This window comes from Triturus cristatus, chromosome 3_2, assembly GCF_964204655.1.
Source record: "Triturus cristatus chromosome 3_2, aTriCri1.1, whole genome shotgun sequence".
NCBI classification, from domain to species: Eukaryota; Metazoa; Chordata; class Amphibia; order Caudata; family Salamandridae; genus Triturus; species Triturus cristatus.
This window is the reverse complement of record NC_140584.1, coordinates 1,238,001,675-1,238,014,809: the sequence shown is the minus strand read 5'-3', so window position 1 is coordinate 1,238,014,809 and position 13,135 is coordinate 1,238,001,675. Positions and strand designations below refer to the sequence as shown.

At 51.3% G+C, this 13,135-nt stretch overlaps 1 protein-coding gene across 1 annotated transcript in view; it reads left to right on the top strand.

Annotated features, from left to right (window-relative positions):
- The window catches only part of LOC146859554 (CD5 antigen-like), a 534,324-nt gene that overhangs the window by 160,604 nt on the left and 360,585 nt on the right, over positions 1-13,135 (top strand). The window lies entirely within an intron of this gene.

Below are 13,135 nucleotides of genomic sequence, written 5' to 3'. Positions count from 1 at the left end.
TGTACGGGAACCCCCTCCCTTTGGACATCTACCTCCCTCCCAAAGGCTACACTAGCCGCCTGCTTGGGGGGTGGAGCACCAGAGGGTGCTGGTTTACCATACATGGGGCACTTGGGATCCATGGAATAGTGCCCCAGGTTGTTACACTTGTAACATCTGGGAGGCCCTCTTTGAACAGGGTTACCTGTCGGGGCCCTGGTCTGCTTCGGGGTTGGGGGTGGCTGAGAACCTTTCCCTTGGTTCCCCTGGAAATTACTTGGGGCCCTCTGTAGAACTCCCTCTGTTTACCCTTGTCCCCCCCACTCTTCTGCTGGGGACCCTGAACACCTTTGGCGGGGCCTCCCATGGGACCCTTGTGGACCCTAGTGCTGATCCAGCGGTCCGCCTCCTCAGCAAGCTTCCTAGGGTTAGTCAGCTCGCTATCGATCAGGTGCTGGCGTAGCTCAGGAAAACAATTATCAGACAAGTGCTCCCATGCAATTAAATCAAACAGCCCTTGGCAATCATTCACTTTGCTACCCTTCACTCAACCATCTAGCGCTCTGGAAAAAAAGTCACATATTCTACATAAGTGGTACCAGGTTTCTTGGTGCAATCCCTAAACCTCTGCCTGTACAATTCAGGAGTTAACCCATACCTTGTCATCAGAGCTTCCTTCATGAGTGGATAGGATGTGTTGACATCAGAGGGGAGATCCAGCAGTGTGTCCCGCCCCTCACTCAGGTACCTTCCCCACAACCCCGCTCCCCAATCTTTCTCAGGGACCCGGTGGGAGGACATGGCTACTTCATAGGCCCTGAACCATTGCCCAATATCATCCTGCTTATAATACTCTTTCACTACATCTTTAGGAATGTGCACCCTTGACTCTGTTAAATTGCTGCCACCAGAGGGACAGCGGTCTAAACTCTTGGCCTGGAGATCCAACTCCCTCATTTTTACCTCATGCTCCATGGCCAGCCTTTGTCTTTCCATTTCCATTTGCAGTTTTGCCATCTCCACATCATGTGCTCTGGCAGCACTCCTGTCGGCCATCTCCTCTGGCGACAGGCCTCTGCTAGGCTCAGCAACACCTTCTGGGGGTATCACCTTCAGTGCATTCTCTGGGAACTTTGATTCGTACCAGGCCCTCAGCGCCTTTGTGTACTGATCCTTGTTTTTCAATCCAGTTTGGTTGATTCTGTACTTGGAGAGGTATCCTTTCAAGACTTCCTTTGTGCACTTCATCAGTGCCTCCTCTTCCCAATCTATGTCATCAACCCCAGAGAATATAGAGGACGCCCCGCCTCCATTGACTGAGCTAGGCATGGTTTCTTAAAGTGGAGATTCTTCAGCAAAACAAAAAATCAATACTGTGTGGCTGCGTTATCGGTCTGAACTCACTACGTGGCGTTCACTTAATCACTGTACATGAATCACAAATGCAAATTCAAATCCCACCGCTGACCACCAATGTTAGAAATGGGAGTCTCTAGTTGGCACAGGTATGCACTTGCGACAAGCAGGGACTCTCAATTCTAAGTCAGAGTAAGGGGATCACCCTTTCAAATAACCCCTGCTCACCCTTTAGGTAGTGTGGGGCAAGCAGTCAAGACTATTCTCAGGGCATCATAGGTTAAGCATTTGTGAACACATACAGTAATACAATGACACACCACAGATGGACACCAGTCAAGGTTATAATAAAAAAAATAGGTTTCTTTAAATAAGGCTTAGCACAAGACCAGAATAACTATTAGAAATTACCACAGTATTATTTCAGAGTTCAATGTTCTTGTAAAAAAGCTTAAAATACAAAAATAGGCTTCTTTTACTCAATTCTGCTTCTTTTCAGGCTTTGGATGGATCGTACCTGGGTGTGCGACTCGTCCTCATTAAAAACAAGGAAAGTACGAGTCAAACAATCGGTGCGGACTCCAGGGTCCATGACGCGCACGCTGCGGTGCAAACAGAACAAAGTACCTTAAGTTCGTGGAGTCCGCGACGGACAGTGCGGGACAAGTTGATGGGTCCGGGTCGTAGTTCGGTAGCGTATTCGGTCTGGTCGGGTCGCGGCGTCGGTACGCGGCGTTAGTACGGGACCTTCAGGGATACGTGCGGATGGACCGGATCAGCTTGCAGAGTCCGTGGCGTTCGGCGTTCGAGCCGTACCTCCGGTGCGGATGGGTGGCGATACTTCTCGGTGCCGTACAGCGAACGGGGAGGATCAGTGTACTGCGGCTTCTCAGCTCTGAGTACGGCACGGTGCAGTACGTTAGCAGCGTACGGACCGTACCTGCGGGTCGATGGAACTTGGGTCCGGCGTACAGGGTCGGCGGCAGCCAGTGATGTACGTCTCGAATAGGCGGGGAAGGTTAGGTGCAATGCGGCCGGGAGGGATACGGCGCGTACTAACGCTTTTGGATCAGCGTAGACGCACGGTGCCGGGTGGCAAAGACACTGCTTCGCGGCGGATGGTGTACGAGGCGTACTGGGGCCAAATCCAGCAGAAAACAAGCACAGATCGTCCAGGCAACTCAATTTTGGAAGGCAGATGAGTCCAATGGTCCTGGGACTCAGTTCAGGGGGCAAGCTCTCTTCCAAGCCCTTGGAGATAGTTGAAAAACAAAGTGCAAAGTCTCTTTCAGTCTTTTCCTCTCCTTTCTCAGCAAGGCACCAACTGCAGGCCAATCCCCCAAGTCAGGGAAAGCTACTCCTCCTTCAGCTTATTCCAGGTCCTTCTAGTCAGGCAGAGTTCCTTCGTGGTTCAATCAGGATCTGATTTCTTAGGAGCAGGGCTCCTACATTTATACTAAGTTTCTATTGTCTTTACAGGCCAGGGGGGCCTTTGCATAATCCCAGTCCAGTTCTTTTCAGTGAGGAGCACTTTGTTGTTGGGACACTGGCTTCTTCTTTCAGCAGGCAGGGCAGAGATATCAAATGCTCCCCAGGGGGTGGAGCCAGCATTGTGGTGGCAGAGCACTGCCCTATTCAGAGTCAAGGTGCACTCCTCCCACCCATCCTGGTGTAATCTTTCTATTCACCACCTGGCAGCCCCAGCCTGTCTCTTGGAACTTCCCAGCCCTGTCACTCAAGCTACACACAAAGAAGATAGCCCTCCCCTCCAGCCAGAGGTGGACTAAAATGGTTAGGCACACAAAGGCTAACTTTCTAAAAGTAGCATTTGCAAACTCAGGATACTGAAATAACCTTTGCTAAAATATGTATTTTATTATTCTGAGTTCAGGCATACTAAACATGAATTTCTACCATGCTTCCTGAGCGTGCTAGGATTATAGAGTGTTATAATCTAGCAGCCCATTCTGGCCTATGGAGAGCAGGTAGCCTTACAATAGTGAAAAACGAAAATGGCTGTAATTCACTATTAGGACATGCCACACACCTCAGGGCATATCCTACCTTATCCTTACAATGCACCCTGCCCTAGGGCCTATCATAGGGGTGACTAATATGAAGGTAAGGGAAGGTTTAGGGACTGGCAAGTGGGGACACTTGCTCAGTCAGCATGACAGTACCAGACTGCATGCAGGTTCTGCAATGGCAGACCTTAGACACATTTTACCAGGCTGCTTCTGAGGGTGGCACAACCAGTGCTGCAAGCCCACTAGCAGCATTTGGATATACAAGCCCTTGGCACCCCTGGTGCACTCTACTAGGGAATGATAGTAAACCAAATAAGCCAAACATGGAAGTCAATTCACATAATACATTTTACCATATGGAGCACTTGCACTGTGGCACTGGATGGCAGTGGCACAGTGCCCTGAGCAGCTAACACCAGCACAAAAATACATTGAGGCACAGACAAAAAATGGAAGGGTGACCCACGCCAATGGTGCCAGGTCTAACAATTGCCAGCTTGTAAATATGCCACCAAGAATTTTTAATTGTCAGCATCCTCTTCTCTAACAGTGAGGAGCTTGTCCCTACCTTTGTCTGCAAAGGAGAGCCACGAGATTGCTGCCCACTGCTCCGGAGGGACCCTCTGTACAGGCCCTTTCCAGTGCAGTTATCCATTTGTGGATGTCATCCCTACTCTGGTAGGGAGTAACAATCTTGCTCAAGTTCTTATGGTCATGAGTCTTTACTCTACCGCTAGGGATATTGTTGCTGCCACCATGGGGCTCTAGCTCCCATCTTTGTAAAGCTCTCTGGAGCTTCAGGGATTCCTATCTAATGCCAACTGCTCTCTCTGGATCCTAAGCTTAGCTTTCTCAAACTCAAGCAGTCTGCATTTTCTCTCATAGGAGGACTCCCTGTTCAGAGGAGCAGAGGTCCTATGAGAGACAGAGATCCCTACAGATGCACCAGCATGATTAGACTCCTGAGAAGGAGATCTTGATCTTCTTGGCACACCACCAACCCTTCCAGATGGGCTAGAGAGAGGGTCACTGAGGCCTTCTCCCTCACCTTCAGGATGGATTGTATTTTCCAGGTTAGAGTCATTTTGATCCTCCTGGTCAGCATCAGAGTCCAGGTCGTAGGTGTTGTCACCTCTTGGCCTTTCCTCTTCTGCTGCCCCACCCAACCTGCCTGACCCATCAGACCCTGGGGTCTTTCTGAGATCATCTAACAGCAGACCCTCCATGAGGCGTTGAGTGTTTGCACTCCTCCCTGCCTTCAACTTCCTAGCTTTACCCATATTTCTCAATTCCACAAATTTGAGATGGTCATACTTGGATGACAAGGAGCCACTGGCTTCAGATCTTGAAGACTTTTAGACCTGGCACCATTGGCGTGAGTCTCCCTTCCATTTTTCGCTGTGTCTCCTCTGTTTTTGCTGGTAATAGATGCTCTGGGCGCTGTGCCACTGCCATTCAGTGCCACAGCGCAAATGCTCCCTGTGTAAAGATGACATGTGAATTGGTATATCCATGATTGGCTTATTTGGTTTACCTGTTAGTTCCCAGTAGCATGGCCTGTGTGTGCCCAAGGCTGGTAAACCAAATGCTGCTGGTGGGCCTGCAGCGCTGGTTTGCGCCACCCACAGAAGCAGAGTGTAAAGGGTGTCTCAGACCTGCCACTGCAGTGTCTGTGTGCAGTCCACAACTGCCATCTTGGCTGTGAAGAGCACCCACTTCCCAGCCCCTGAACCTTCCCTTGGCATCATGTAATCCACCCCTATGGTAGGGTGCATTGTATGTGTAAGGTAGGACATGCTCTGATGTGTGTAGCATGTCCTGGTAGTGAATTACACCCAATTTCGTTTTTCACTACTGTAAGGCTACCTGTTCTTCATAGGCCAGAATGGGGGATTTGGCTATTACATTCTATAGTCCTAACTGACCCACAGAACATGGTAGAAAAATGAATTTAGTATACCTGAGCTCAGAATATTAAAATACATCTTTTAGTGAAGTTTATTTTTATATTCTGTGTTTGAAAATACCACTTTTAGAAAGTAGGTATTTTCTTGCCTAAGCCTTCCAGTGTGCTCTGCTGTTATGTGTATTGGCTGTCTGGTTTTGGAGGAACAGGGCAGGCTGAGTCAGACCTGGGTTGAATAGAGAGATCTGCATTGGAGTATGGGGAGGTGTAGCTCCTGGACCTGAATAGGGCTGCGCCTGGCAAGGTGAATGCTGGCTCCACCTCCCACTGTGCGTCTGATGGCAGAACCCCTCTTTCTGAAAGGAAGGATGCAGCCTGGTAAACAAAGTGCTCCAGGGCTGGGCAGAACTCGTTCTGGGTGCGTTCAGTGACTTGTAGCTTATGAGAATAAAGACTTTTGGGGTATAAATATCTGTGCTGAAACCCCTACAATTCTTATTGCTCCTGGACAACAAGAAGAACCTCTGTCCGTGTAACTGAAGGAATCTGCAGGAGAAGGACTGTCCTTGTGCTTGTGTGCTGTGCCTGCAGTGGTTACTACTGGACTTGGAAAAGGACTTTGAAGGAACTTTTATTTTTGCTACAGCAATCACCCAAGGGCTAGAAGAGAGCTAGCCTCCTGCAGGAGTCTCAAGCACATCAGACTCCACCAACAGCCTCCTGTTTCCTCCCAGTGAGGATTTCTATCTGCTGGTGAGGCCTCTGTGAGTTCCAGGGCCTCTAGTTCTACTATGGAGAAGAGAGAGCTGAAAATTGTCGCTAACGCCCGTTAGCGAGCCGCTGCAGCTGGAGAGCGTAAGGAAAATCATCGTTCTGCTGCCGTCGAGTGCTCGCTAACAGAGATCATCGCATCACCTGTCTGCGGACCTGAAAACGCTTGCTAACCCGAAGATTATCGCATTGCATGTTTGCGGGCCTGAAAGTGCTCGCTAACCAAAGATCATCGCATCACCTGTCTGCGGGCCTGAAAGCGCTCGCTAACCAAAGATCATCGCATCACCTCTCTGCGGGACTGAAAACGCTCGCTAACCCGAAGATTATCGCATTGCATGTTTGCAGGCCTCAAAACGCTCGCTAACCAAAGATCATCGCATCGAGTTCATCGCTTCACGACATCACAGAGCGGACACCGAGCATTCCCATTTTCATCGCATCGCATCAGGATCGTCGCTCCCTTGCGGAGTGCCATTTTCTTTCATCGCAACAAGACCGCACACGCAACAGGCTCGGCGCATCATCCTCCCTTCGCGGCAAGGATTTTATCGCATCGCCGGCTTAGTGAGCAGAAGTTTGTCGCTTTGTCCTGCCCACAAACCAGCGCATCATCCTCCCTTGGGGCAAGGATTCAACGCATCGCTGGTTAGCGTAAGGAAAATCATCGCTACAACTCCTTAGCGACATTTTTGTTGCTTTGCTACAGAATCCAGGTATCTTGTGAGTAAAAGGGTCGCAGAGACCACTGCCTTGAACTGAACTCCTCTTTGCACACCTTGAACTATTTTTGCAGCATTTTAAGAGTAACCCTATTTTCTAGTATTGTGGATTTTTACTGTTATTGGTTTTGTGTTTAGTCTATATATAAAGATATTTATTTTTTATAACTACTTGTGTGGCATCCCTTTCTAGTGTTCGTGCGAAGTGACCTTGAGAGAAAACACAAAGGGCCAGCTCACAGAACACTTGTGGAGTGTAGGCGGGCAATCTTTGGTGGAATTGCTGATTGGGGTCGGGGCTACAAGTAAACCAAAGCTCAGCTGCTGGAGTCGCTGAAAGGCTGATGCTTTTGCAAAGTGATGCGGTGTCCAGGGGTTCGGGTTGCACGGTCGCCATATGGGATACGGGCCTCAGACTTGCTGTGGGTTCTGATCGACCTCTAAGACCACGGAAACCTGTTACTGGTATGGGGGTATGATTCCAAGGTCTTTGACACCAAACACGACATGTTTCTATGCAGCCATCCCAAAGATAGCATTAACCGTTTCGCGATACTGCAATTAAGAGTATATGGTTTTTGCTACATCACAAGCAACCCTGGAATAAAGGTTCCGAAGGCTGCAGAGGGGCTCTGCTCATGCATGGGCACCCTCTCACATAAAAACCCAGCACCCTGCCTTAAGGATTGGTAAGACCTCCCATAGGGGTGACTGATAGGTTTATATGTGCAGTGATATGGAGAGATATAGTGAACCTATATCTCAGTAAAGGGTGCATGCACCACCTTACACAGGCTGCTGTAGCAGTCCTGTTGTAATATACACTAGGGACTTATACGGGTACCCCAGAATCCAATCTGAAGTGTACCTAAAGTACTGGTAGTCAATTGTAAGGGAAATGCAGATAGTCTGGGGTCCTGAATAGCAGGACCCAGCCAAACTAAGTCAAAAACCAGAAAAACACCAGGAAAAAAGTGGGGGCAACCATGTAGTCAGATTCCACCTTCCTACAGCTACTGGCTACAAAATGAGCATGTGAAAAGCGGAGACACCATCTACTCTGGGCCAAGCATGCAGTTGAGATCTAAGCAGACCATCGGTACTTGTTGTTTATGAAGATGGCCTGGGCTCTCACGTCACAGCAGCTGCCTTGGTCCCTTTTCTTTGCGGACTACGATTTTATCATTAAATACCGACCAGGGCCCCAACATGGCAAAGCAGACGCATTATCCACAACTGAAGTTGTCTTAATGGAAGAGGAAATTCCTGCTGCAGTACCTCCTCACATCTTACATAAGGTTGTAATTCTGGAAAAAGAAATAGACCTAATCTCTGAGGAAGACTTTTTGGAAGACCTAAAGTTATGTCTATCAGCTGTGGACAAACAGCACTGGGTGGCAGAAGACACAGCCAATAGAAGCAAGTAAAAGGATCTGCTGTACCGTCACCACGCTTTGTACCTCCTGAAGCAGGACTACAGGAACAAGTCTTTAAGCGGGCACACGGTTCCACCTTGGGAGGACACATGGGTATTTAGAAAACTATTGTGCTCGTAGAAAGACATTTCTCGTGGCCTGGGTTGTGAGAGGCCGTTAAGCAATACATCAAGGAATATACTGATGCCTGAAGACTTGTGGATAACAAATCGGAGTGTGTAGCTGGGAGGGATTGATGAAAGCCCAGTCATACAAAACCTGCTGGACTTCTGTGTCCTATCCCTATTCAACCCACTCCATGGCACACTGTCTCTATGGACTTCATCGTAGAGATGCCACTTAGCAATGGACACTCAGTGATACTGGTGTTGGTGGAGCATCTGACCAACATGGGTCATTGCATTCCCATGAAGTCGATACCTACGTCCTCCATCTTAGCAGGTGTATTCTTTCAGCATGAGGTAAGGGCACATGGTATACCATCGGTGGTTATAACGGATAGAGAAACTCATTTCACTTCATGATTCTGGCAAGAACTCTGTAAAACTATGAAAGTCAGTGCTTGCTTAGCTCCGCAAACCGATGGAAAGACTGAGCGTTTGAACCAAGCACGGAACAGTACTTACAATGTCTCTCAGTGCTCCATGAAACATAATCAGGCACCCTTTTGTAGACTGCTGAATTCGCTTACAACAATGGAAAACGCACCACGTTGGGGTGTTCTCCATTCTATTGTTTGTATGGATATCATCCCAACATGCTTCCCTTTGACTGGCCAGTGGTAACAAAACATCTTTTTATCCTAAGAACATCATGCCGGTCTCTGTGCGGTACTTCTGGAAGCAAATAATCTGTTAGCCAAGGCCCAAGAAGCTGGTGAGCACTTTGCTGACAAGAAACGGTCTAAAGAGCATATGTACCAGGTAGGGGATAAGGTTTGGTTGGCCACTAAGAACCTGCATTTAAATAAAGGGAGCCGACAAGCTAAAACTTAAATATATGGGGCCATACCCAATCGTGAAAATCATCAATCGGTAAGCCATGAAACTGGATCTGCCGCTGTCATGGCATATCAATCCTGTTTAGCATTTCTTTCATTTGGGCCTGTGCCCACCATACACGCTATTGTCTAGCACTCCTGTAGCTGTTAAAGTGGGCAGTGAACTGGAGTACGAAGTACAAAGCATACTAGATTCCAAGAGAAGGAGGGGAAGGGTTTACTACCTCATGGATTGGAAAGGTTTTGGCCCGAAGACCGTACATGGGAACCGGTTCAAAATCTGGATTGCCCATATCTCCTCAGGGGTTTCCATGCTCTTCACCCTTCCAAACCAGGATGTCCGCTGGGATGGCGGTAGTTGCAGAAGGGTACAGTCATGATCCTCCATGGGAGAAGGAGAAACAGCTTCACCCGAGAAAGCAGGGAGGCATAGAGCGGTGTGAATGCATGATGACTGAGGCATAAAGGAAAGAACCACAAGATCCAAGATGCAGGGGGCAACTACCGCATCTTCTCCGGGGTTTGGGGCTGCCTATATAAGTGCTTCTTTCGGAGAGAGCAGGTCAATCTGTAAGACCCGTTGGACTCTGGCTCTGCTCTTGAAGTTTCCTGCCGTACCTTTTGGATTTTTGGTTTCTACCTCGGATGGTCCACAGTGCCTAAGCTTTGTTCAGCCGTGTAAACCGGTTAAGCTGCTGCCGCTCCGTGGTCCGGAGTGCCGTCCTGCTTTCCCTTAAGATCAACTGCACTATGGTCCAGAGCGCTGCCAAGCACAGTGGTAATCCTGCCGCTGCTCTCTCCTGCTGACGGACTCTACAGCTCCTGGTCCAGAGCGCTGCCCAGTATAGTGGTAATACTGCCGCTGCTCCCTCTTGCTGACGAACTCAACAGCTCCTGGTCCGGAGCGCTGCCCAGTATAGTGGTAATCCTGCTGCTGCTCCCTCCTGCTGACGGACTCTACAGCTCCAGGTCCGGAGCGCTGCCAAGCATAGTGGTAATCCTGCCGCTGCTCTCTCCTTCTGATGGACTCTACAGCTCCTGGTCCGGAGCGCTGCCCAGTATAGTGGTAATCCTGCTGCTGCTCCCTCCTGCTGATGGACTCTACAGCTCCTGGTCCAGAGCGCTGCCCAGTATAGTGGTAATCCTGCCGCTGCTCCCTCCTGCTGATGGACTCTACAGCTCCTGGTCCAGAGCGCTGCCGAGTATAGTGGTAATCCTGCCGCTGCTCCCTCCTGCTGACGGACTCAACCGCTCCTGGTCCGGAGCGCTGCCCAGTATAATGGTAATCCTGCCGCTGCTCCCTCTTGCTGACGGACTCAACCGCTCCTGCTCCGGAGCGCTGCCGAACATAGTGGTAATCCTGCCGCTGTTCCCTCCTGCTGACGGACTCTACAGCTCCTTTTCCAGAGCGCTGCCGAGCATAGTGGTAATCCTGACGTTGCTCTCTCCTGCTGACGGACTCTACAGCTCCTGGTCCGGAGCGCTGCCCAGTATAGTGGTAATCCTGCCGCTGCTCTCTCCTGCTGATGGACTCTACAGCTCCTGGTCCGGAGCACTACCCAGTATAGTGGCAATCCTGCCGCTGCTCCCTCCTGCTGACAGACTCTACAGCTCCTTGTCCGGAGCGCTGCCAAGCGTAGTGGTAATACTGACACTGCTCTCTCCTGCTGATGGACTCTACAGCTCCTGGTCCGGAGCACTGCCGAGCATAGTGGCAATCCTGCCGCTGCTCCCTCCTGCTGACGGACTCTACAGCTTCTGGTCTGGAGCGCTGCCGAGCATAGTGGTAATCCTGCCGTTGCTCTCTCCTGCTGACTGACTCAACCGCTCCTGGTCCGGAGTGCCGCCCAGTATAGTGGTAATCCTGCTGCTGCTCCCTCCTGCTGATGGACTCTACAGCTCCTGGTCCGGAGCGCTGCCGAGCATAGTCGTAATCCTGACACTGCTCTCTCCTGCTGACGGACTCTACAGCTCCTGGTCTGGAGCGCTGCCGAGCATAGTGGTAATCCTGCCGCTGCTCCCTCCTGCTGACGGACTCTACAGCTCCTGGTCCGGAGCACTGCCGAGCATAGTGGTAATCCTGCCGCTGCTCTCTCCTGCTGACGGACTCAACCACTCCTGGTCCGGAGCACTGCCCAGTATAGTGGTAATCCTGCTGCTGCTCCCTCCTGCTGACGGACTCCACAGCTCCTTGTCCGGAGCGCTGCCGAGCATAGTGGTAATCCTGACGCTGCTCTCTTCTGCTGATGGACTCTACAGCTCCTGGTCCGGAGCGCTGCCCAGTATGGTGGTAATCCTGCCACTGCTCCCTCCTGCTGACAGACTCTACAGCTCCTGGTCCTGAGCGCTGTCGAGCATAGTGGTAATCCTGCTGCTGCTCTCTCCTGCTGACAGACTCTACAGCTCCTGGTCCGGAACGCTGCCCAGTATGGTGGTAATCCTGCCGCTGCTCTCTCCTGCTGATGGACTCAACTGCTCCTGATCCGGAGCGCTGCCCAGTATAGTGGTAATCCTGTCGCTTCTCTCTCCTGCTGACGGACTCTACAGCTCCTGGTCCTGAGAGGTGCCGAGCATAATGGTAATCCTGCCGCTGCTCCCTCGTGCTGTCAGACTCTACAGCTCCTGGTCCAGAGCACTGCCGAGCATAGTGGTAATCCTGCCGCTGCTCCCTCCTGCTGACGGACTCAACCGCTCCTGGTCCGGAGTGCTGCCCAGTATATAATGGTTATCCTGCCGCTGCTCTCTCCTGCTGATGGACTCAACAGCTCCTGCTCTGGAGCACTGCCCAGTATAATGGTAATCCTGCTGCTGCTCACACCTGCTGACGGACTCAACTGCTCCTGGTCCAGAGTGCTGCTGAGCATAGTGGTAATCCTGCCGCTGCTCCCTCCTGCTGACAGACTCTACAGCTCGTTTTCCAGAGCGCTGCCGAGCATAGTGGTAATCCTGATGCTGCTCTCTCCTGCTAACGGACTCTACAGCTCCTGGTCCGGAGCGCTGCCCAGTATAGTGGTAATCCTGCTGCTGCTCTCTCCTGCTGACGGACTCAACAGCTCCTGGTCCAGAGCGCTGCCCAGTAAAATGGTAATCCTGCCGCTGCTCCCTCCTGGTGACGGACTCAACTGCTCCTGGTCCGGAGCACTACCCAGTATAGTGGCAATCCTGCCGCTGCTCCCTCCTGCTGACAGACTCTACAGCTCCTGGTCCGGAGCGCTGCCAAGCGTAGTGGTAATACTGACACTGCTCTCTCCTGCTGATGGACTCTACAGCTCCTGGTCCGGAGCACTGCCGAGCATAGTGGCAATCCTGCCGCTGCTCCCTCCTGCTGACGGACTCTACAGCTTCTGGTCTGGAGCGCTGCCGAGCATAGTGGTAATCCTGCTGTTGCTCTCTCCTGCTGACTGACTCAACCGCTCCTGGTCCGGAGTGCCGCCCAGTATAGTGGTAATCCTGCTGCTGCTCCCTCCTGCTGATGGACTCTACAGCTCCTGGTCCGGAGCGCTGCCGAGCATAGTGGTAATCCTGACACTGCTCTCTCCTGCTGACGGACTTTACAGCTCCTGGTCTGGAGCGCTGCCGAGCATAGTGGTAATCCTGCCGCTGCTCCCTCCTGCTGACGGACTCTACAGCTCCTGGTCCGGAGCACTGCCGAGCATAGTGGTAATCCTGCCGCTGCTCTCTCCTGCTGACGGACTCAACCACTCCTGGTCCGGAGCACTGCCAAGTATAGTGGTAATCCTGCTGCTGCTCCCTCCTGCTGACGGACTCCACAGCTCCTTGTCCGGAGCGCTGCCGAGCATAGTGGTAATCCTGACGCTGTTCTCTTCTGCTGATGGACTCTACAGCTCCTGGTCCGGAGCGCTGCCCAGTATAGTGGTAATCCTGCCACTGCTCCCTCCTGCTGACAGACTCTACAGCTCCTGGTCCTGAGCGCTGTC